At 49.9% G+C, this 22,484-nt stretch overlaps 1 long non-coding RNA gene across 3 annotated transcripts in view; it reads left to right on the plus strand.

Annotated features, from left to right (window-relative positions):
• The window catches only part of LOC146079381 (uncharacterized), a 124,380-nt gene that overhangs the window by 1,487 nt on the left and 100,409 nt on the right, over nt 1-22,484 (plus strand). For all 3 annotated transcript variants that reach the window (XR_014474501.1, XR_014474502.1, XR_014474500.1), the window contains exons 2-3: nt 10,073-10,272; nt 12,591-12,673. This is a non-coding gene — a long non-coding RNA (uncharacterized LOC146079381). The remainder of the gene's footprint in view (nt 1-10,072; nt 10,273-12,590; nt 12,674-22,484) is intronic.

Here is a 22,484-nt window from a genome sequence, read left to right on the forward strand (position 1 = left end):
AATCCGGCCTGAGAACTCGGCTAATTTACTAAGCTGCCGAGTTCTCAGGATTCGTATTTAAGTGATACGCATGAAGCATCGCCTTGGTTCAGTCAGATCCGTGGAAGCTTCTCTGTGTAAAAATAAGAATAATTAAATAAATAATTAATTTAAAAAGCTATGTAGGGTCCTCCCACGAGATGACCAGCCCCGGGCTGTCAGAGCCGGTGCTTGTTGCAGAAATAAAGGAGACAAAATGAATAGCGGTCCCTGTATTCCTATAACCAGCACTGTGCTCTTGGCCCGCTCCTGTTTGCTAAATACGGGAGACGTAAAGAATAGGGGTCCCCATTTTTTTATAATCAGCATGGGACTCCAACAGCCAGCGGTGTAACACCATCGCCGGGGCAAACTGTATAAAAGTTCCCCCTAGTCAAAGCATGAATCCCTTGGCTGGTCAGCCCTGGCTGAAGCCCAGGGCTGACCCCCAGCACCCCTGGTCTGTGGCCACCGAGTTGATGGCTGATGGGACTCCTTTATTAGGGGGGTCCCCACTTCCCCAGGACCCTGGCTAGAGCTGACCAGCCATGGTGTTCATGCTTTGACCGGGGAAACTTATCTAAAAATTTCCCCCTGGCTGTGTCATGACACTGCAACGTATACAGTATATACTAAAAAAAAAAATACACTCTTGATCTATGAGGATTTATTTTGCAGCGACCACGTTCCATTATAATAAAGTAAATGTAATTGAAGCCAGTCAACTATAGCAGGTTAATGGGAACTGTCAAAGACCAACTGGAACAGGGAAATTTATGGTGAAAATTGGCCCAGATTACAAAATGGCTGCTTCCAGTGCCTGTACCTGAGGCAACGGATGCACTCCTATTGACACTTTGCTCGCACTAACAAAATCTGGAGAATATAGTTTAATCCTGAACAAAAAATACTAATTCCAAAAATCCTTGCGGTTCCCTGGGTTTAGACTGACAGGAAACAGGGGAATAGACTGCAAGCAAAACTGCGGACCTTGCAAATTGCAGATTACTTTATGTCTGGACGTCAGTGAATAACGAGCCGCACCTTCCGATAAAATCCACGCTCCCCCTTGGGCAAGCTAAATCATACGGAAGTCAGCGAACCGCAGCGCAGCCCCTTTCCGTACCCTGAAGCGGGGAAGGGGTTAAATCACTGGGCGCTGCTGTACACGTCTCTTCCTGGGGCTATGCCCCAGATTCTCTGGATTCCTCAGCCATAATTCATTGATGATTCTCTCTCAGTAAGGGCTTGCATCAGCTCAGACAGCGTGTAGACTGATACTGTCTGCGGAGGCAGCTGGGAGCTGCACCTGACAGGTATCTCTGAGGCCGCCTCTTGCGCATAATCCCCAGTCCTGCAAGGTTAAGGCAATGTATTCATCTGCCACCGGGCTCCTGCTCAAAAGGGGGCACCTCTCCTCCAAAATGAACAGGGGGCTCTCTAACTGATGCGGTACTACAAATCTCAGCATGCCCTGTAAGCCACCGGTTAGTTATGATCTGCTTCTCCACTAGTGGTGGTAGATGTAGGGTCCCGTTTCTCAGCCGATGAGACGCTGGTGGCTTAACAAGAACAGAAAATGGGCCTGATTCAGGTTTCCTTGCTAGGCAGCGTACATTCGCTGTCTAACAAACCCATAAATACCGCACGCCACCGGGGACTTAGGCAGACGACTAATGACAGCTCTTGTGAAGTCATTATCTGTGTTGTGAAGTGAAACTGAACTGACTTTCGGTAATGAGAGTATTAGTCAGAGAGGGCCAGGCCGGCGCCCCTCCAGGCTGCAAGTGTCTGAGTAATAGGGCCCAATACGGAGCACATGGGGCAGCTGCTGAGCCTGTGTCATGAAATGACTGCTGGGAACACAGGTGCGGACATGGCTGTCATGGGAAGGGACACATGGGGTCGGGCTGTGTAACACGCTGCAGAAGAGGGGGAGACCAGCATAGAGCCCCCACATTACCACGCTGGCGTCTTATAGGGGAAGAAAGCAATGCATAGAGAAGATAATGGCAGTGCCGGGGTGGTGGCACAGGGGCAGGTTCGCGCCCAATTACCCTTATGCCTGCACCACTGGTTATACGTACGGTATCTTCCACTGCGCTCAATGTAAAGCTGCCAAATCTTACTCAGTTACATAGGGCCTAATTCACAAATGATTACAGGACAAATATGTTCTACAAGGTCCAGCAGGCCCTTTAACCCCTTGAGTGGTATACCCGGAAATTTTGCGGGCTCATCTGCGCTGCCACAACGTGCTGTCCGGGCAAATTTCTGGGCATACCTAACATACAATAGGTGCGCGCCAGTGGTGTCCAGGTGTGCACCACTGGCGCACCTCTAGAGCCCACCCCCGTCACAACCTTGCTCCCCCCAGTCCCCCCCATCACCTTTGCTCTGGCGATCGGTGTGCTGGAGCTCCCCTGACCCGCCCCCCCAAGCCAGCCCTCATACTACAGTGACGTTGGCGGCAGGCTCGTGTATGGTCGGCGCGGCTCGGGGGGACTCAGGAGCGCTCAGGCACCCGTGTCCTCCCGAGCCGCCGTGAACATCCCCCAGCCTGCCGCCGACGTCACTGCTGAATGTGACAGGCAGCCGTACTAACGCCGGAGCAGAGGTGTGGGAGGGGGAGGCTTCCAACTTCCTGTGGTGGGTTTTGCTGGGGCAGGACAAACCTGCCCTAGTAGGTTTGTCCTGCCCCAGCAAAACTCACCACTCAAGGGGTTAATGCCCCACATGCTGGGACTTGTGGTGTCACCAAGTCTCTGCATGCGGGGGAGGCTTGCCGGGAGTCATAGTTCACCAGCAATATACAATAGTTTCATTACATTTTTTTACACTTTAATCAGCCTGGTACCCACAGCCCAGGGTCACCAGGGAAAGCCCCAGGCTTCAACCTGGATGGGGGGACCCCTTCATTGGGAGGGGGGTCCCCACTACCCCAGGACCCCTGCCCATGCTGACCGGTCAGGAGGTTAATGCTTTAGGGGGGACTTGTATAAAAAGTCTCCCCCTGGCTGTGGAATTACCCTGCTGGCAGGTTGGGCCTGGTGATGGTTCTTAAAATATGGGGGATCGCTAGTCATTTAGTCCCCCATATTTTGGGAACCAGGACAGGCCCTTGGGCCTGGTGCTGCTTTAAAAAAATCAGGGGAACCCTATTCAAATTTTTCCCTGATTTTTTACAAGGACCGACTGTGAGCCTGGGGCTGGTTATGGCCTTGGGGGGGGGGGGGGGGGGGGGGGGGGACCCTACGCCCTTTTTCTTACTTCATTTTTATTTATTTTTTACACACTGTGGCCTGCACGGATCTAATAGATCCATTCAAGCTGCCTATACAAATTCATATATATGGCCGCTAATACGAATCAATACAACATCGGAAAATACAAAGCAGTCGTATTTGACCGCTTTGTAAATTCCCCTCCGCAATACGAATTTGCATAAGGCTATAACAGCCGTATGCAGTCGTATTCATTTGCATTAAGAATACAAATATGAAAAATCGTATTCGTATTCTTAGTAAATTTCCCCCAATATGTCTACATTATATAATTATCACCCATTAAATGTACAGCATATCCAAATATCTAAATACACAACAAGGGCTCCCAATATATCTGATATCACAATACCTCCCAACACTGTAAAATTGGGGCCTCCTGTGTGTAGAAAGGGGTGGAGCAACACAGGAAGGGGTCCTGGTTGCATCCCTGTTGGGGCATGCCCACTACTCTCTGGTGCCAGGGTTCCCCAGACTCTCCCTGCACTGTGAATAGATGTCATGGGCACAGAAGCTGAACTATCATTGGTGCAGCAGGTGCAGTCCGGGCTGCTACTAGAAATTGTGGGGCCCGCTAGTCCGGTATCTCAGAGGCAGATGTATTAAGCCTTAACAAGAGATAAATGCAAGGGTGATAAGGAGAGATAAACGTCCAGCCAATCACCTGCTAACTGCCATGTTACAGGCTGTGTTTGAAAAAAGTCAGTAAGGAGCTGATTGGCTGGACGTTTATCTCTCCTTATCACCCTGGCATTTATCTCTTGTTAAGGCTTAATACATCTGCCCCTCAGGGCTCAGTAAGCACCAATGGGGCAGATGTACTAAGCCTGGTGAAGAGATAAAGTGCAGATAAAGGAGAAGGAGATAACGCATCAGCCAATCAACTCCTAACTTTCCTTTTTCAAACACAGCTGATTGGCTGGTGTGTTATCACCTTCTACTTTATCTCCACTTTATCGCTTCTCCGGGCGTAATGCATTTGCCCCATTGTTCGAATCAGGCCCAATATATGTTGAACCTGGGCGAGATTAACAATGGGGCAGATGGAGCTCCTGGTCCAGGCCCTCATATGGAAATATGCCCATTACCATGGCAGCATAAAAGAGAACATTTTGGTTACAATTGGGGTTAGGTGGTTACCCGATATGTGAAAACAAAGGATTTGAGGGCTATAGTAGGTTTAGCAAAGCGTGGAGAGAGGTAAAGTACTGTCCGATCAGTGTTAGTTGATTTTTCGCGCACAGCCTGTAACATGGCATCTAGGAGCTGATTGGTTGATTCAGTGAGCCTGATTCAGTACTGCTCGCTAAGCGCCGCCCGACCTTAGTACTAGGAATAGTCAATGCAAAGTTGCAGACATCAGTGTTATTACAGAGAGCGTTACAAGGAGAAAGCCTCTCAGCGAGGTCAGATCAGTGCACCCCATGTGGTCATTAACGGTAAGACAGCCCTGTATGCACCGCTCTGTGCGCAGGTCCCTGTGTCCCACCTGGATGACCCCTCCACATTAACCTGAGCGTATTAAAGCGGCATTCCAATCAGTAGGACAATGAGGAGGAAGGGTCATGAGACACTTGCTGCAACGCTTGATAAGTCACCTAACCATAGGGCTGGGAGAATTTCTGAGGTAGGTTTTAATTAGCTATGACCCATGGCAATTCATGCCAGCTAATGACTATAGATTACGCATCAAATAAGCCCGGCTTGACAGCCTGAGAAAGAGGCGTCCGTTCCCAAGGGCCGACGGACAAGCTGCATTCTCTGCAGAACAGGCCTCTCTCCAACGCCTGGCTGGGATCCGCCATAGCATATATATTAGAATCCCATATAAATATTACCAATAAACATTGGTAATATTCGGGATTGGGAGAGGGCCTAACGTTACATGTTCGAGGTGATTCCCCGACCCAGCCAGAAACACGGAACTACCAGTAATCACTGGGAATATCATGGTCTTCCAGAGAGAGGATTATATGATTTGATGTTGTTGTGATGTTTTGTACATGGGCATTGTTCTTACACAACGGTTAGCTGTGGGGTATTATACCTAGCAGCTTCTTCCTCACATGCCAGCATACCCAGCAACTTCTCCCTCATATGTCCCCATACCCAGCAGCTGTTCTCTCGCATGCCCAGCAGCTTCTCCCTCACATGCCAGCATACCCAGCAGCTTCTTCCTCACATGCCAGCATACCCAGCAACTTCTCCCTCACATGTACCCATACCCACTAGCTGTTCTCTCACATGCCAGCATACCCAGCAGCTGTTCTCTCACATGCCAGCATACCCAGCAGCTGTCCTCTCACATGCGGCCATACCCAGCAGCTTTTCCCTCACATGCCTCCATACCCAGCAGCTTCTCCCTCACATGCCCAGCAGCTTCTCCCTCACATGCCAGCATACCCAGCAGCTGTTCTCTCACATGCCGCCATAATCAGCAGCTTTTCCCTCACATTCCGCAATACCCAACAGGTTTTTCCTTGCATGCCACCATACCCAGCAGCTTCTCCCTCACATGCCACCATACCCAGCAGCTTTTCCCTCACATGCGGCCATACCCAGCAGCTTTTCCCTCACATGCCCCCATACCCAGCAGCTTTTCCCTCGCATGCCACCATACCAAGCAGCTTTTCCCTCACATGCCGCCATACCCAGCAGCTTTTCCCTCACATGCCACCATACCCAGCAGCTTTCCCCTCACATGCCGTCATACCCAGCAGCTTTTTCCTCACATGCCGCCATACCCAGCAGCTTTCCCCTCACATGCCACCATACCCAGCAGCTTTTCCCTCACATGCCGCCATACCCAGCAGCTTTTCCCTCACCTGCCGCCATACCCAGCAGCTTTTCCCTCACATGCCACCATACCCAGCAGCTTTCCCCTCACATGTCACCATACCCAGCAGCTTCTCCCTCACATGCCGCCATACCCAGAAGCTTTTCCCTCACATGCCTCCATACCCAGCAGCTTTTCTCTCACATCCCAGCATACCCAGCAGCTTTTCCCTCACATGCCCCAATACCCAGCAGCTTTTCCCTTACATGCCACCATACCCAGCAGCTTTTCCCCTCACATGCCAGCATACCCAGCAGCTTTTCCCTCACATGCCTCAATACCCAGCAGCTTTTCCCTCACATGCCTCAATACCCAGCAGCTTTTCCCTCACATGCCCCAATACCCAGCAGCTTTTCCCTTACATGCCACCATACCCAGGAGCTTTTCCCCTCACATGCCAGCATACCCAGCAGCTTTTCCCTCACATGCCTCAATACCCAGCAGCTTTTCCCTCACATGCCACCATACCCAGCAGCTATTCCCTCACATGCCCCCATACCCAGCAGCTTCTCCCTCACATGCCACCATACCCAGCAGCTTCTCCCTCACATGCCACCATACCCAGCAGCTTTTCCCTCACATGCCCCCATACCCAGCAGCTGTCCCCTCACATGCCCCCATACCCAGCAGCTGTCCCCTCACATGCCCCAATACCGAGCAGCTGTCCCCTCACATGCCTCCATACCCAGCAGCTTTTCCCTCACATGCCCCAATACCCAGCAGCTTTTCCCTCACATGCCGCCATACCCAGCATCTTTTCCCTCACATGCCATCATACCCAGCAGCTTTTCCCTCACATGCCGCCATACCCAGCAGCTTTTCCCTCACATGACGCCATACCCAGCAGCTTTTCCCTCACATGCCACCATACCCAGCAGCTTTTCCCTCACATGCCGCCATACCCAGCAGCTTTTCCCTCACCTGCCGCCATACCCAGCAGCTTTTCCCTCACATGCCGCCATACCCAGCAGCTTTTCCCTCACATGCCCCAATACCCAGCAGCTTTTCCCTCACATGCCGCCATACCCAGCATCTTTTCCCTCACATGCCATCATACCCAGCAGCTTTTTCCTCACATGCCACCATACCCAGCAGCTTTTCCCTCACATGACGCCATACCCAGCAGCTTTTCCCTCACATGCCACCATACCCAGCAGCTTTTCCCTCACATGCCACCATACCCAGCAGCTTTTCCCTCACATGCCGCCATACCCAGCAGCTTTTCCATCACATGCCGCCATACCCAGCAGCTTTTCCCTCACATGCCGCCATACCCAGCAGCTTTTCCCTCACATGCCGCCATACCCAGCAGCTTTTTCCTCACATGCCCCAATACCCAGCAGCTTTTCCCTCACATGCCACCATACCCAGCAGCTTTTCCCTCACATGCCGTCATACCCAGCAGCTTTTCCCTCACATGCCACCATACCCAGCAGCTTTCCCCTCACATGCCAGCATACCCAGCAGCTGTCCTCTCACATGCGGCCATACCCAGCAGCTTTTCCCTCACATGCCTCCATACCCAGCAGCTTCTCCCTCACATGCCCAGCAGCTTCTCCCTCACATGCCAGCATACCCAGCAGCTGTTCTCTCACATGCCGCCATAATCAGCAGCTTTTTCCTCACATTCCGCAATACCCAACAGGTTTTTCCTTGCATGCCACCATACCCAGCAGCTTCTCCCTCACATGCCACCATACCCAGCAGCTTTTCCCTCACATGCGGCCATACCCAGCAGCTTTTCCCTCACATGCCCCCATACCCAGCAGCTTTTCCCTCGCATGCCACCATACCAAGCAGCTTTTCCCTCACATGCCGCCATACCCAGCAGCTTTTCCCTCACATGCCACCATACCCAGCAGCTTTCCCCTCACATGCCGTCATACCCAGCAGCTTTTTCCTCACATGCCGCCATACCCAGCAGCTTTCCCCTCACATGCCACCATACCCAGCAGCTTTTCCCTCACATGCCGCCATACCCAGCAGCTTTTCCCTCACCTGCCGCCATACCCAGCAGCTTTTCCCTCACATGCCACCATACCCAGCAGCTTTCCCCTCACATGTCACCATACCCAGCAGCTTCTCCCTCACATGCCGCCATACCCAGAAGCTTTTCCCTCACATGCCTCCATACCCAGCAGCTTTTCTCTCACATCCCAGCATACCCAGCAGCTTTTCCCTCACATGCCCCAATACCCAGCAGCTTTTCCCTTACATGCCACCATACCCAGCAGCTTTTCCCCTCACATGCCAGCATACCCAGCAGCTTTTCCCTCACATGCCTCAATACCCAGCAGCTTTTCCCTCACATGCCTCAATACCCAGCAGCTTTTCCCTCACATGCCCCAATACCCAGCAGCTTTTCCCTTACATGCCACCATACCCAGGAGCTTTTCCCCTCACATGCCAGCATACCCAGCAGCTTTTCCCTCACATGCCTCAATACCCAGCAGCTTTTCCCTCACATGCCACCATACCCAGCAGCTATTCCCTCAAATGCCCCCATACCCAGCAGCTTCTCCCTCACATGCCACCATACCCAGCAGCTTCTCCCTCACATGCCACCATACCCAGCAGCTTTTCCCTCACATGCCCCCATACCCAGCAGCTGTCCCCTCACATGCCCCCATACTCAGCAGCTGTCCCCTCACATGCCCCAATACCGAGCAGCTGTCCCCTCACATGCCTCCATACCCAGCAGCTTTTCCCTCACATGCCCCAATACCCAGCAGCTTTTCCCTCACATGCCGCCATACCCAGCATCTTTTCCCTCACATGCCATCATACCCAGCAGCTTTTCCCTCACATGCCGCCATACCCAGCAGCTTTTCCCTCACATGACGCCATACCCAGCAGCTTTTCCCTCACATGCCACCATACCCAGCAGCTTTTCCCTCACATGCCGCCATACCCAGCAGCTTTTCCCTCACCTGCCGCCATACCCAGCAGCTTTTCCCTCACATGCCGCCATACCCAGCAGCTTTTCCCTCACATGCCCCAATACCCAGCAGCTTTTCCCTCACATGCCGCCATACCCAGCACCTTTTTCTCACATGCCATCATACCCAGTAGCTTTTTCCTCACATGCCACCATACCCAGCAGCTTTTCCCTCACATGACGCCATACCCAGCAGCTTTTCCCTCACATGCCACCATACCCAGCAGCTTTTCCCTCACATGCCACCATACCCAGCAGCTTTTCCCTCACATGCCGCCATACCCAGCAGCTTTTCCATCACATGCCGCCATACCCAGCAGCTTTTCCCTCACATGCCGCCATACCCAGCAGCTTTTCCCTCACATGCCGCCATACCCAGCAGCTTTTTCCTCACATGCCCCAATACCCAGCAGCTTTTCCCTCACATGCCACCATACCCAGCAGCTTTTCCCTCACATGCCGTCATACCCAGCAGCTTTTCCCTCACATGCCACCATACCCAGCAGCTTTCCCCTCACATGCCGCCATACCCAGCAGCTTTTTTTGGGCATCACAATGAAAGTACTGGGCGTTTTCCTGGAAACGCGGGCGGGCCAATGACATTCACCCTACACCGACGGAAATAAAAATCATTCGATGGTTGGCGATCATCGAATGATTTCATTCTCCTTTCGGCCAAATGCGAGGGGCGCGGACAGTCGACGACTGCTGTTCCGCGAGCCTTGCTGAATCAGGCTCTAAATTACTGGGGGTTAAAAAGGCAGCCTTGTGCTTAAAAGCCCTGGGCCATTCAATTGCTAAGCCTTTTTCTAATCGAATACCGGACATAACCTAATTTCTCAGGAGAGGGAGGGAACCCGACAACCGATACATTTTTCTGTTGAGACAATTCTGGAACGATGCAAATATTCAGCAGAAATTTTTGGAAACTATATCGGTCGTGAAAGCAATTTTAAATGTAAAAAAAATGTTTTTGTTTTTTTGTCTCATTTACAGCTCGGTTGTTTTGCTTTCTGAGCTGATTGTGCGCGGGTTTCTGTAGATGTGCGGGGATTACGGCTGCAGGTTGCACCAAGCTCAGGGGGACTTCCTGGTCACTCATCTGTAGCTGGGTGCCAAAGGTCATCACAACTAGGAAACTGACCTCAACTAACTGAGGGGCAGCTGAAGGAATGCCGGAATGTTCCATTCATTAGGTAAATCACTCTATAATCAAAAAGCCCTAACAGTCGTGGGTGGAGATGTTGGGTGGGTCTACAAAAGTGGTGGCCCAGGAAGTATTTTTGCATTTTTACTTCCTCTTTTCAGGCCAAATATTCTACGATGTACATGAAGTAACTCAGGGAGGGCACATGCACGAAGTCTTGGAGAGAGATAAAGGGGATGGAGATAAAGGGCCTGATTCAGACCAGCTTTATGGGCTGCAAGTTTTTTGGAGCATGGTTACTGACTCCAAACTGCTGCAGGCAGTCAGCAAAGGCATGCACGGTAATTTGATAACCGCTTATGCTGCAAATTCGCAGCGTAGCAAATAAGTCTGAATCGGGACCGAAATACCAACCAATCAGCTCCTAGCTGTCATTTTTCAAGCACAGCCTGTAACATGGCAGTTGGGAGCAGAGCGGCTGGTTCTTTATGTCTCCACTTTATCACTCTTCAGTGCTTAGTATATCTCCCCCTGAGTCCACATGAGTTTTGACAATGTTGAAAGCTACACAAGGCCCAAATAAACACCCAAAGCATGATAACAATGGAAGATGTTTGTATTTGGCATCTTTCTGTATCCTCGGGGCACCTGGGCAGGTATAACCCTGTGCGAACCCTTGTTGTCCTGTAAACAACTGCACTGGTTCAGGAGATGATTTCCGCATGGATCCATAACCTCTGCAGTGGAGGAATTGGCCTCGGGCAGACACAGCTCATGGTGTGCGGGTTGTCTGGGTCATTGTGTCAGGTGACCTTTAGACTTGGATTCAATGACAAGGGGTTGCGGGCATAGCATATAAACAACGTCACTCCCCCAGTCCCTTTGTTTATTACGACTAGATGGCCATATTATGGAACAGTCTTCCAAAGGGATGTGGTCGAGTACAGAACGTTCATTGTATTTGCCATTGATGGAAATTGTGTGCCTAAAAGATAATGCTTCAGAAAGCTGATTCTGTGTCACAGGCAACTCTGCGGAATTGTCCAAGTACTTTTCTACTCTCAGGAAGCTGCAGCAGGAAAGAGGTCTAGCGGGGCTTAATCATTAACAGGCAAATGGTCCTTTGAAACAGCTCCATTGGTAAATTGTGACAATAGAGGTCAGTGGCAAACGCAGGATTTTTAGAGGGGGGTTTCCAAATGTAATCCAAAATCTCCCACTCTGCAGCATATTGGAGTAAGTCTGGGGAAGTGGTAACAGCCCTGAAAATTGGTATTTTTATACACTGGATACAGTATGGAATACAGTATTAATATTTAACAGTACAGATGGTCTATAGTACAGGCCGTATCAATCATTTAAATAAGATAGGTGGTCAGGAAAAGGTTAAATAGTATAATAATAAATAAATACACAAACATAGTAGAACCAGCACTCCCACTTCATGGAAAGGCTCCTGTCTCTTCCTCTTGGTAGCTGCTCTCTGGTCCATTGCGATGTCTGAGGGCTCAGATCCACACATACAGTAAATGTGGTAGAAGAAGCTGGTACACTGGGCATGTGCAGCAGCTCCGTTCTGTCCCTTACACTGCATGATGTGGTGGCAGCTCTACTGATCATACTATATACCAGTGCTATTGTTGTAATCATTTAAGGCACTTGTCAAGAGGAGGGGGGTTACTGGGCAACCAGAACCTTCCCCCCCCCCCCCTGCATTTGCCTATGGAGGTATACGCCTTGATATTTCAAATTCTGCAGAGCACAAGTAACAGCCATGCAGATGGGTAACATGATGCACCGCAGACCCCCAAGTTTGTATGAGGATTACTGAATACCTGCCGGACATCCAACCATAAGAGTTGTCAGGGCCTTGCAGACTGACTGCTGTGGGGTTAGTCAGGTGCATTTCTCTGCCTCCTTAGGGTTTAAACCCTTTTCTGTTGCCGCTAATCTCTGCGCTTAGACTGTTGCCTCAGCCTATCCTGGGTAACTGGCCGCAACAATGTGTAAGAGGCTTGCGTCCCGCCTTCTCTTGTGCAGAAAGGGGATTTGCAGAGTAGATGCCACTCATCCATTCCCCCCACAGACAGGAATCACAGCGATGCAGCCGGCTTTGTGCTTGAACCAATTACCTATTATCTCTACTCTCCATCTTATTAGATTAAAAGATCACAAACTACAAGGAGAAAAAAAGACCCGATTCAGACGCTGTCAATTATTCCTGAGAGCGCAGGGCAGGAGGGTACACAGATCGCTAAGTGACACTTTGAAAAGGTCATAGCTGATGTCTGCCCGTCCTCTGCATTGCAGGCTCACCTGGACAATTAGCTGGGATTCCTTTATATAGTTTAGTTTTTTTTCTTCCAGGTAACGTGGAGAGAATATAGGTCCAGCGGCGTGGCAGGCCGACTTATTGGAAACTTCAAAGCGGGAGGCAAAACTATCCAGATGTGAATAATTAGTGTGTCAGACAGCTAATCACATACTGTGTAGCAGATGTATTACCTATCCACTTAATTAGTGCACGGGAGAAGGAAAATGCTTAAGATGTGACATCGTGCGTTCAAGTCATTTGGGTTTGAGGCGGGGGATGGCGGAGTCTTCCTGGAATGACATTCATGTGCGGAATTCTCTGCAGGAACTTGAAAAGTGCAAATACACAGGTAGCAAGCGCTGGCAGCAAAATGGGCATAAGTTCTGAAAATAGTAACGCTTTTCAGCACATTTGCTGATTAATGCACAGCACAGCGTCATCTGTGTAGAATAACACCTGTCTGGTATGCCTCCTAAAAGGTCTGTATTCGCCCTTACTGATCTGTGTCTCCAGATGAGTCCCAATCAATTCTGCCAAATATGGTGCGAAACGCGTAGCTCAATTTCCCAGATTTTAGTACTTTTTACTGACTATACTGTCCGAGGGCGGGATGTACTAAGCATCGCATCAGCGACGCGGTACATCCAGCTGGGTGTATACTTATTGGGACTGTACTTAGAAATGCAATTTGTATCGCAAAAGAGGGCTCCCCTAATAAGAAGTTATAGGACCCAGGAGACCAATTGTGCATGCGCAGACTGGCGAGGCGGTCGTGGGAGTGGCTGGGAGGAATTCGATTGGATCCATCTTACGTGGAACGGCAGAAAGATATTGGGTAACAACATGCAGAGATGGCGACGCCATAAATGTAAAGGAAATCTATAATTTATGGCATGGTGTACTGTACTTGGTACAATTCTAGCATATGGTCACTTACAATGGGGGGATATAAATATCCAGTTAGAGACAAAACGCTGATTAATCACTGAAAATATTAAGAGGCTGATTAAGGTTTTTGTAAGCACAGCAAAGAAAAAGCACACAATTGGGCAAAAGAATGCTGCACTGCAGGTGGGGCAGATGTAACATGGTTTTATCCACTTGTGTGCCTTTTTTGCTTTTCTAACCAACCTGAATCAGGCCGTAGTGTACGGTGACAACAGTCAGGGTCTTGTGTAGCTGACAATAATATATGCGAATATTAATTAAACTTAAGTGTTATGATTTTGCAATTGATGCCATTAATTTACCGACAGTCAAAAAGCCAACAGTCAAAATGCTGACATTTATTATGCTGACGTGGTCAAAATACCATCGCGGTCAAAAATGTCAAAAATTTGAACTGAATTTTTCCAGGTTTTCTCTTTGAACCCGACTTGTTCTGACTCCACGATCCAAGTGGCATAGAGTTAGACTATAATACAGTGCCCGCAGCGCGTCATGCGAGGGACACGGAGCACTCATACGGCGTTCATGTCAAGATATGTCGACATAGGCACCCAAAAAAAACATGTTGACTTTTGACATGTCAAGATTTTAAATGTTGGCATTCTATCCGTGTCGTCCTTTGACCATGTCCGCATAGTGAATGTCGCCATTTTGACGGTCTGATAAAGCTTGTCGATATATTGATAGTCGGTATTTTGCATGTCGGGAAACCACACTGAAGCCTTTTGCAATCATGTCTGAACACAATGCAAACAATGTTTAAAAATATATATATAATGATTCACATAGCAAGGAAAAAATGTACAAGCTCAGCGGAGGGGAGAGAACAACATTGCTGGATTTAATATGAGTCAAATCTACATTTATCACCGTTAAACTGCTGACACCTCTCATGTACACGGACATAATTGGGTTGTGAAACGCCGTCCCGCTGTATCTCTTTATTACATGCTGTTGAGTGAAGTGAATTCCTCGACGCTAGGAATAAACTGATCCTTGTAATAAGCAGCGTAATGCTGTGTTAAGTGCCGTGATCAGCGCCTGCACAGATATAGGACATGACAAGCTCTGAAACAAGAGCTTATTCTGAACCTGTCACCCAACAAAGTCACTCAGATATCGATCAGTGGGGTGGGTATGTTCTCCATGTATTCACAAAAGTAGGAGCTCTGTGTATAGGGTATTCTCCTCATTGCCTAGTAGAGCAGCGCTCCTCACAGTGACTGTAGGAGGAGGAGGAGCTCTGTGTATAGGGTATTCACCTCATTACCTAGTAGAGCAGCGCTCCCCACAGTGACTATAGGAGCTCTGTGTATAGGGTATTCACCTCATTACCTAGTAGAGCAGCGCTCCTCACAGTGACTATAGGAGGAGGAGGAGCTCTGTGTATAGGGTATTCACCTCATTACCTAGTAGAGCAGCGCTCCTCACAGTGACTATAGTAGGAGGAGCTCTGTGTATATGGTATTCACCTCATTACCTAGTAGAGCAGTGCTCCTCACAGTGACTATAGGAGGAGCTCTGTGTATAGGGTATTCACCTCATTACCTACTAGAGCAGCGCTCCTCACAGTGACTGTAGGAGGAGGAGCTCTTTGTATATGGTATTCCCCTTATTGCCTAGTAGAGCAGCGCTCCTCACAGTGACTATAGGAGGAGGAGCTCTGTGTATATGGTATTCACCCCATTACCTAGTAGAGCAGCGCTCCTCACAGTGACTGTAGGAGGAGGAGCTCTGTGTATATGGTATTCACCTCATTACCTAGTAGAGCAGCGCTCCTCACAGTGACTATAGGAGGAGGAGCTCTGTGTATATGGTATTCACCCCATTATCTAGTAGAGCAGCGCTCCTCACAGTAACTGTAGGAGGAGGAGCTCTGTGTATATGGTATTCACCTCATTACCTAGTAGAGCAGCGCTCCTCACAGTGACTATAGGAGGAGCTCTGTGTATATGGTATTCACCCCATTACCTAGTAGAGCAGCGCTCCTCACAGTGACTATAGGAGGAGGAGCTCTGTATATATTTATTCACCTCATTACTTTGTAGAGCAGCGCTCCTCACAGTGACTGTAGGAGGAGGAGCTCTGTGTATAGGGTATTCACCTCATTGCCTAGTAGAGCAGCGCTCCTCACAGTGACTGTAGGAGGAGGAGCTCTGTGTATATGGTATTCACCCCATTACCTAGTAGAGCAGCGCTCCTCACAGTGACTATAGGAGGAGGAGCTCTGTATATATTTATTCACCTCATTACTTTGTAGAGCAGCGCTCCTCACAGTGACTGTAGGAGGAGGAGCTCTGTGTATAGGGTATTCACCTCATTGCCTAGTAGAGCAGCGCTCCTCACAGTGACTGTAGGAGGAGGAGCTCTGTGTATAGGGTATTCACCTCATTGCCTAGTAGAGCAGCGCTCCTCACAGCAACTGTAGGAGGAGGAGCTCTGTGTATATGGTATTCACCCCATTACCTAGTAGAGCAGCGCTCCTCACAGTGACTGTAGGAGGAGGAGCTCTGTGTATATGGTATTCACCTCATTACCTAGTAGAGCAGCGCTCCTCACAGTGACTGTAGGATGAGGAGCTCTGTGTATATGGTATTCACCCCATTACCTAGTAGAGCAGCGCTCCTCACAGTGACTATAGGAGGAGGAGCTCTGTGTATATGGTATTCACCCCATTACCTAGTAGAGCAGCGCTCCTCACAGTGACTATAGGAGGAGGAGCTCTGTGTATATGGTATTCACCCCATTACCTAGTAGAGCAGCGCTCCTCACAGTGACTATAGGAGGAGGACCTCTGTATATATTTATTCACCTCATTACTTTGTAGAGCAGCGCTCCTCACAGTGACTGTAGGAGGAGGAGCTCTGTGTATAGGGTATTCACCTCATTACCTAGTAGAGCAGTGCTCCTCACAGTGACTATAAGAATATGATCTCTGTGCATATGGTATTCACCTCATTAATTAGTAGAGCAGCACTCTTCACAGTGACTGTATGAGGAGGAGCTCAATGTATATGATAATCCCCCATTACCTAGTAGAGCAGCGCTCCTCACAGTGACTTTAAGAAAACAAGCTCCCTGTATATGGTTTTCACCTCATTACCTGTAGAGCAGTGCTCCATACAGTGACTGTACAAGAAGGTGCTCTGTGTATATGGTATTCACCTCATTACCTACTAGAGCAGTGTTCATCACAGTGACTGTAGGATGATCTCTGTGTATATGGTGTTCCCTCATTACCTTGTATCGCAGTGCTGCTCACAGTGACTGTTAGAATAGTAGCTCTGTGCATAGGGCGTTACCCTCTATGGCGGAGACATGGTGGTCCCACATTGATACATATGAAAATGTGGTAAAAACCTTGAAAACAGGGTTTTTACCGCATTCTCCGTTTGGTACATCCCAGCCCTAGTGTTCCGCATGTAAGTGTCTACTCTGCAAACACAGAACAAGTGCGTGTAACACTGTACTGCTGGGAAAGCGGAATCTACCATAGTGAGCGACATGTCGCTGCGTTACTCACGTACTCATGTTACCCTACAAAAGTCCAGACATTACCATAATGTTTATTGGTAATGATAAGTCCTGAGTGCGACGTACACCTGGACCCTGCAATTACAGCACAAACACGAGGCAGCAGCGTTTGATGTACGATACTAATTCTAGTTTAGGAACATCAAACGGCTTGGCTTGTGCTTTCTGCTGTCAGGGGCCTGTCTGTGTCACCGCCACCATACAGGGTGCAGATATACGCAGTTGTGGTTTCTGTAAGTATAGTTTAGTGGAGCAGAGGCAGCATGCTGGGACTTGTAGTTCAACTACAGCAGAGGTTATAAGAACGGTTGTGTGTGTGTTCTCTCGCATTCATCTGGGCACTGTGTACTCTCACAGCTGGACATATTGGCGCTGGGATATAAAGGGCCTGATTCTGGTTCACTTGCAAAAGCAAATCATCTTTCTAATGGATAAAACCATTTGCACTGCAGGTGGGGCGGATGTAACAGGTGCAGAGAGAGGTGGGCCCTCTCCGTACTGTGGATCTCCAGCCTTCGCTCGATAATAACATCCCGCGCACAGCTGTCGGTGGCGTTTCCCAGCTCAGAACGGGACCGTGGGTGGAGTTACCAAATGACAATTGGGGGCGTGCCCACTATCCTTCATGGAATCCTTCCTCTCCCCCCTCCACACTGCTGCAGCAAAGCAGTTTCATAGAATTGTTCCTCTCCCCCTGCCCCCTCCCCACAGCTTCATCATTTTTCCCCTCCCCACTGCTTCTGCTTCCGCAGGCACGGTCTTCCCAACGCAGGCGAGTCTGGACCGTTTGAGGGGGCGTGGCGACTGTGTGACATCACACGCAGCCGCTGTAACCGGCTTCACAGCTAGGCTGCTAGAATCCTGCAGGTACACCAAGGGGAGTAACTCAGCATGTGGGGCGACCCCGGAGCTGGGCAGCCCTACCGCTGAGAGTTGTCATTTTGCAGAATTTCCGAGGATTGGAACTCGTGCTGAATCAGGCCCATTGGCGGCGACACTGAGGTCTTGTTTGATAACAGTTGTGCAGTGTTATCACTGGAAGACTAATGTGTGATGATGTGTTACGCTGCGGATATACTGACACATTGTGAGTGTAGCAGAGGAATGGTCACAATGGTGCACAAATACAATCAGCAATTACACCTAATGACTGGCTGTCTGTCTGAGGCTCCTCAGCACATTCCTGATCTACAGTGCGGCCGTGTTATGTGGCTGACGGGCCATGTGCTCCTATAGACAGGAAGTCATGCGTCTCCACAGAGGCGGCTGCACCAAGCGCGTCACGCCAACAGACACGAGGATCCGTTTACAGGGAAAGACACTGGACGACCTGGCGGCTTCTATGGCATATACTAGAACAGGGCACCAGGGAAACCCGCAGCTGCCGGCTCTGCCCAATCCCAACGTGTTCAGTCCAGAGTCCGAAGGTAGCGCAACTGCGCTGGTCTTCACCGCATATATCTGTGGGCCTTGGAGAGAGATAAAGTATCAGCCAATCCACTGCTAATGGTCATGTTACAGGCCGTGATGGAATATATGGCAGGTTGGCAGTGAGGAATGAGTTTCGCCACTTTCCGGGACCACTTTAAGCCCTGCACCTATGTTTAAAAATTGGCAGTTAGGAGGGTTATGGTATAAAACATAGACTGGCTCGTGATAGACAGTCATATGGTCGACCGTTAATGGTCGACAGACACAAGGTCGACATGGAAAAAGGTCCACATGAGTTTTTAATGTTTTAAGGGTGTCTGTGTTGACATAGGTCGACATGGAGATGGACACTGTCTAAGTGTACCGCGTCCCCTTACATCGCTCGCCATGCATCGTGCTCAGTTCCTCGCTGCGCCCTAGTGGATGGTAGGGCATGAAATACTGCCTGTCGGCACATGTCGGCGGAAAATTTTGTAAAAAAAATGCACGTCTACCTTTTGACTGTCGACCGTTAGTGATCGACCATATGACTGTCTATGATGAGTCAGTCCGGTTACCGTTAGGAGACGATTGGTTGGTGGTGAATATTCCGCAGAGTTATCCCACCAGCCTCGCTCGCTCCTCCATGGTCCCGGCCGCGGATTGCTGCGTCCTGGGGAAAGTCCAGGTTATAAATGTTTTATACAGCTGTTTAGGACTCACACAAGCCATAAATGTTACCAGTGACTCAACATGAGCTGCAATTGGCAGGTAGGCGACAGGTGGGAAGCACCTAACAGCTCTGTGTGTGCTGGAATTAATATCCCCAGATGTGAAATCACCCCCCACCCCCGGACAACCCGGCCTGCCGCAGCCATAATGGTGCAAATATTCAGACACTTTATTTTATTTTTATTTGTAAACTGCGACTTCATCTGATCTTTAGTAACAGTCTCAGCAATAGGGTTATTCAGACTTGATGGCTTCTCTGCTAACTGGCAGCGGTCTGCGATCAGATAGCTGCCAACCGGCCATAGTGAAATCCCGCCATGTGCAATCCTGCGAATGGCGTGCAAAAATATTGCAGATCCGCGATTTGATGCAAATCCATTTTCAACGTACTCACTATCAAATGATTCCCCAGTGTGCGCAGCAGTCTGTAGCCCAGGGCTTACTCTGCGGCTGCGATAGAATTAGGCTGATCGGGGGCGGAGCTGATGTCACATGACTTCCCCTCACACACCTGGCCACGCCTATGTATTACCTGACACTCCCAGATAACAGCCGCTCACCATGTAATGATTCCCAGTGTGCGCAGTGTGTGCGTAGCCCAGGACTTACTCAGCGGCTGTGATAGAATCATGCTCATCGGGGGCAGAGCTGATGTCACATGACTTCTCCTCACACACCTGGCCACGCCTGCGTATTACCTGACACTCCCAGATAACAGCCGCTCACCATGTAATGATTCCCAGTGTGCGCAGTGTGTGCGTAGCCCAGGACTTACTCAGCAGCTGTGCTAGAATCAGGCTGATCGGGGGCGGAGCTGACATCACATGACTTCCCCTCACACACCTGGCCACGCCTGCGTATTACCTGACACTCCCAGATAACAGCCAATCACCATGTAATGATTCCCCAGTGTGTGCAGTGTGTGCGTAGCCCAGGACTTACTCAGCGGCTGTGATAGAATCAGGCTGATCGGGGGCGGAGCTGATGTCACATGACTTCTCCTCATACACCTGGCCACGCCTGCGTATTACCTGACACTCCCAGATAACAGCCGCTCACCATGTAATGATTCCCAGTGTGTGCAGTGTGTGTGTAGCCCAGGACTTACTCAGCGGCTGTGATACGATCAGGCTGATCGGGGGCGGAGCTGGCGTCACATGACTTCCCCTCACACACCTGGCCACACCTGCGTATTACCTGACACTCCCAGATAACAGCCTCTCACCATGTAATGATTTCCCAGTGTGCGCAGTGTGTGCGTAGCCCAGGACTTACTCAGTGGCTGTGATAGAATCAGGCTGATCGGGGCGGAGCTGACGTCACATGACTTCCTGTCACACACCTGACCACGCCTGCGTATTACCTGACACTCCCAGATAACAGACGCTCACCATGTAATGATTTCCCAGTGTGCGCAGTGTGTGCGTAGCCCAGGACTTACTCAGCGGCTGTGATAGAATCAGGCTGATCGGGGGCGGAGCTGATGTCACATGACTTCCCCTCACACACCTGGCCACGCCTGCGTATTACCTGACACTACCAGATAACAGCCGCTCACCATGTAATGATTCCCCAGTGTGTGCATAGCCCAGAATTTACTCAGCGGCTGTGATAGAATCAGGCTGATCGGGGGCGGAGCTGGCGTCACATGACTTCCCCTCACACACCTGGCCACACCTGCGTATTACCTGACACTCCCAGATAACAGCCTCTCACCATGTAATGATTTCCCAGTGTGCGCAGTGTGTGCGTAGCCCAGGACTTACTCAGCGGCTGTGATAGAATCAGGCTGATCGGGGGCGGAGCTGATGTCACATGACTTCCCCTCACACACCTGGCCACGCCTGCGTATTACCTGACACTCCCAGATAACAGCCGCTCACCATGTAATGATTCCCAGTGTGTGCAGTGTGTGTGTAGCCCAGGACTTACTCAGCGGCTGTGATACGATCAGGCTGATCGGGGGCGGAGCTGGCGTCACATGACTTCCCCTCAAACACCTGGCCACACCTGCGTATTACCTGACACTCCCAGATAACAGCCTCTCACCATGTAATGATTTCGCAGTGTGTGCGTAGCCCAGGACTTACTCAGCGGCTGTGATAGAATCAGGCTGATCGGGGGCGGAGCTGATGTCACATGACTTCCCCTCACACACCTGGCCACGCCTGCATATTTCCTGACACTCCCATAAAACATCCGGTCACCAACCCGAAACACCAGATTCATGTTTATCAAATTGTGAATGGTCAGCGATCAAAAAAGATGCTGGATTTTATCGCTGAATTATGCCCCTATGTCTGCAGAGAAAGAAAACGTCACTTGTCCACTGGAGGCAGGTATTATGGGTATTAGCAAAACTGCAGACTTGCGCATGTTGGGGGGCACTCAGCATGAACAGGCCCACCCTGCCCTACATTCACAATCTGATTGCAATCACAGTGATCGTAGCAATTAGGGTCCACCACTGCCTTTGCAACGCCGCCATATTTCCTTTCGCACCAATTGCATGTGAGTGTTAATGACAGTTAATGGTAGGTGGCAGTCAGAGGCAGATGACACAGTGATGACATCACATAATTCCTGACATACTAACCAGCCTGAGGTATGTGATCCAGGATAGTGATAACGAAAGATTTAACCTTTTACCTTTGTGGAATTGTAGTCCGGCCACATTCTGCAAGTGGCAGTGGGGCGTCCTCTGGGGCTCACGGATGCTATCACCGAGTGTAATCACAAACCATCAGTGTAGGTCTGGAGAGGAGCACACATCTCATGGCCTCTTGCTAATTTTTCCATCAGGAATTTGGCCTTAAGGTGCCCCTCGTCCTGTCCCAGTCCTGCCACACACAGGGCCTGAGGTTTGCTAGCAAAACAAAAAAACACACGAATGGGCAAAACCGTGCTGCACTGCAGGGGGGAGGGGGGCAGATGTAACATGTGCAGAGAGAGTTAGATTTAGGTGGATTATATTGTTTCTGTGCAGGGTAAATATTGGCTGCTTTATTCATAAGCTGTGTACACACGGAGCAATATGATCGCTGGCAATTTATTGCTCAGTGTCCCGTTTTCATCAGCGACCAGAGATGGTCGCTGATGAAAATGTCACACTGCCGGGAGAAGAGACAGGAAAGTCGCTGGTCAAAGATGCATGCGCCTCTGACCTGCGACCGTTAGGGGGCTGAAAACGGGAGCTCGCACCTGGTGTTTTATCGCCGGTGCACGCTCCAATCGCTCAGCGACCATATTGCCAGCAATTTACGCACGTGTGAACGCAGCTTGACACTGCAGCTTAGATTTCAGCGTGGCGTGGTTTTGCCCAT

The sequence above is a fragment of the Crinia signifera genome, chromosome 5 (assembly GCF_055691185.1).
Source record: "Crinia signifera chromosome 5, ASM5569118v1, whole genome shotgun sequence".
Classification (NCBI taxonomy): Eukaryota; Metazoa; Chordata; class Amphibia; order Anura; family Myobatrachidae; genus Crinia; species Crinia signifera.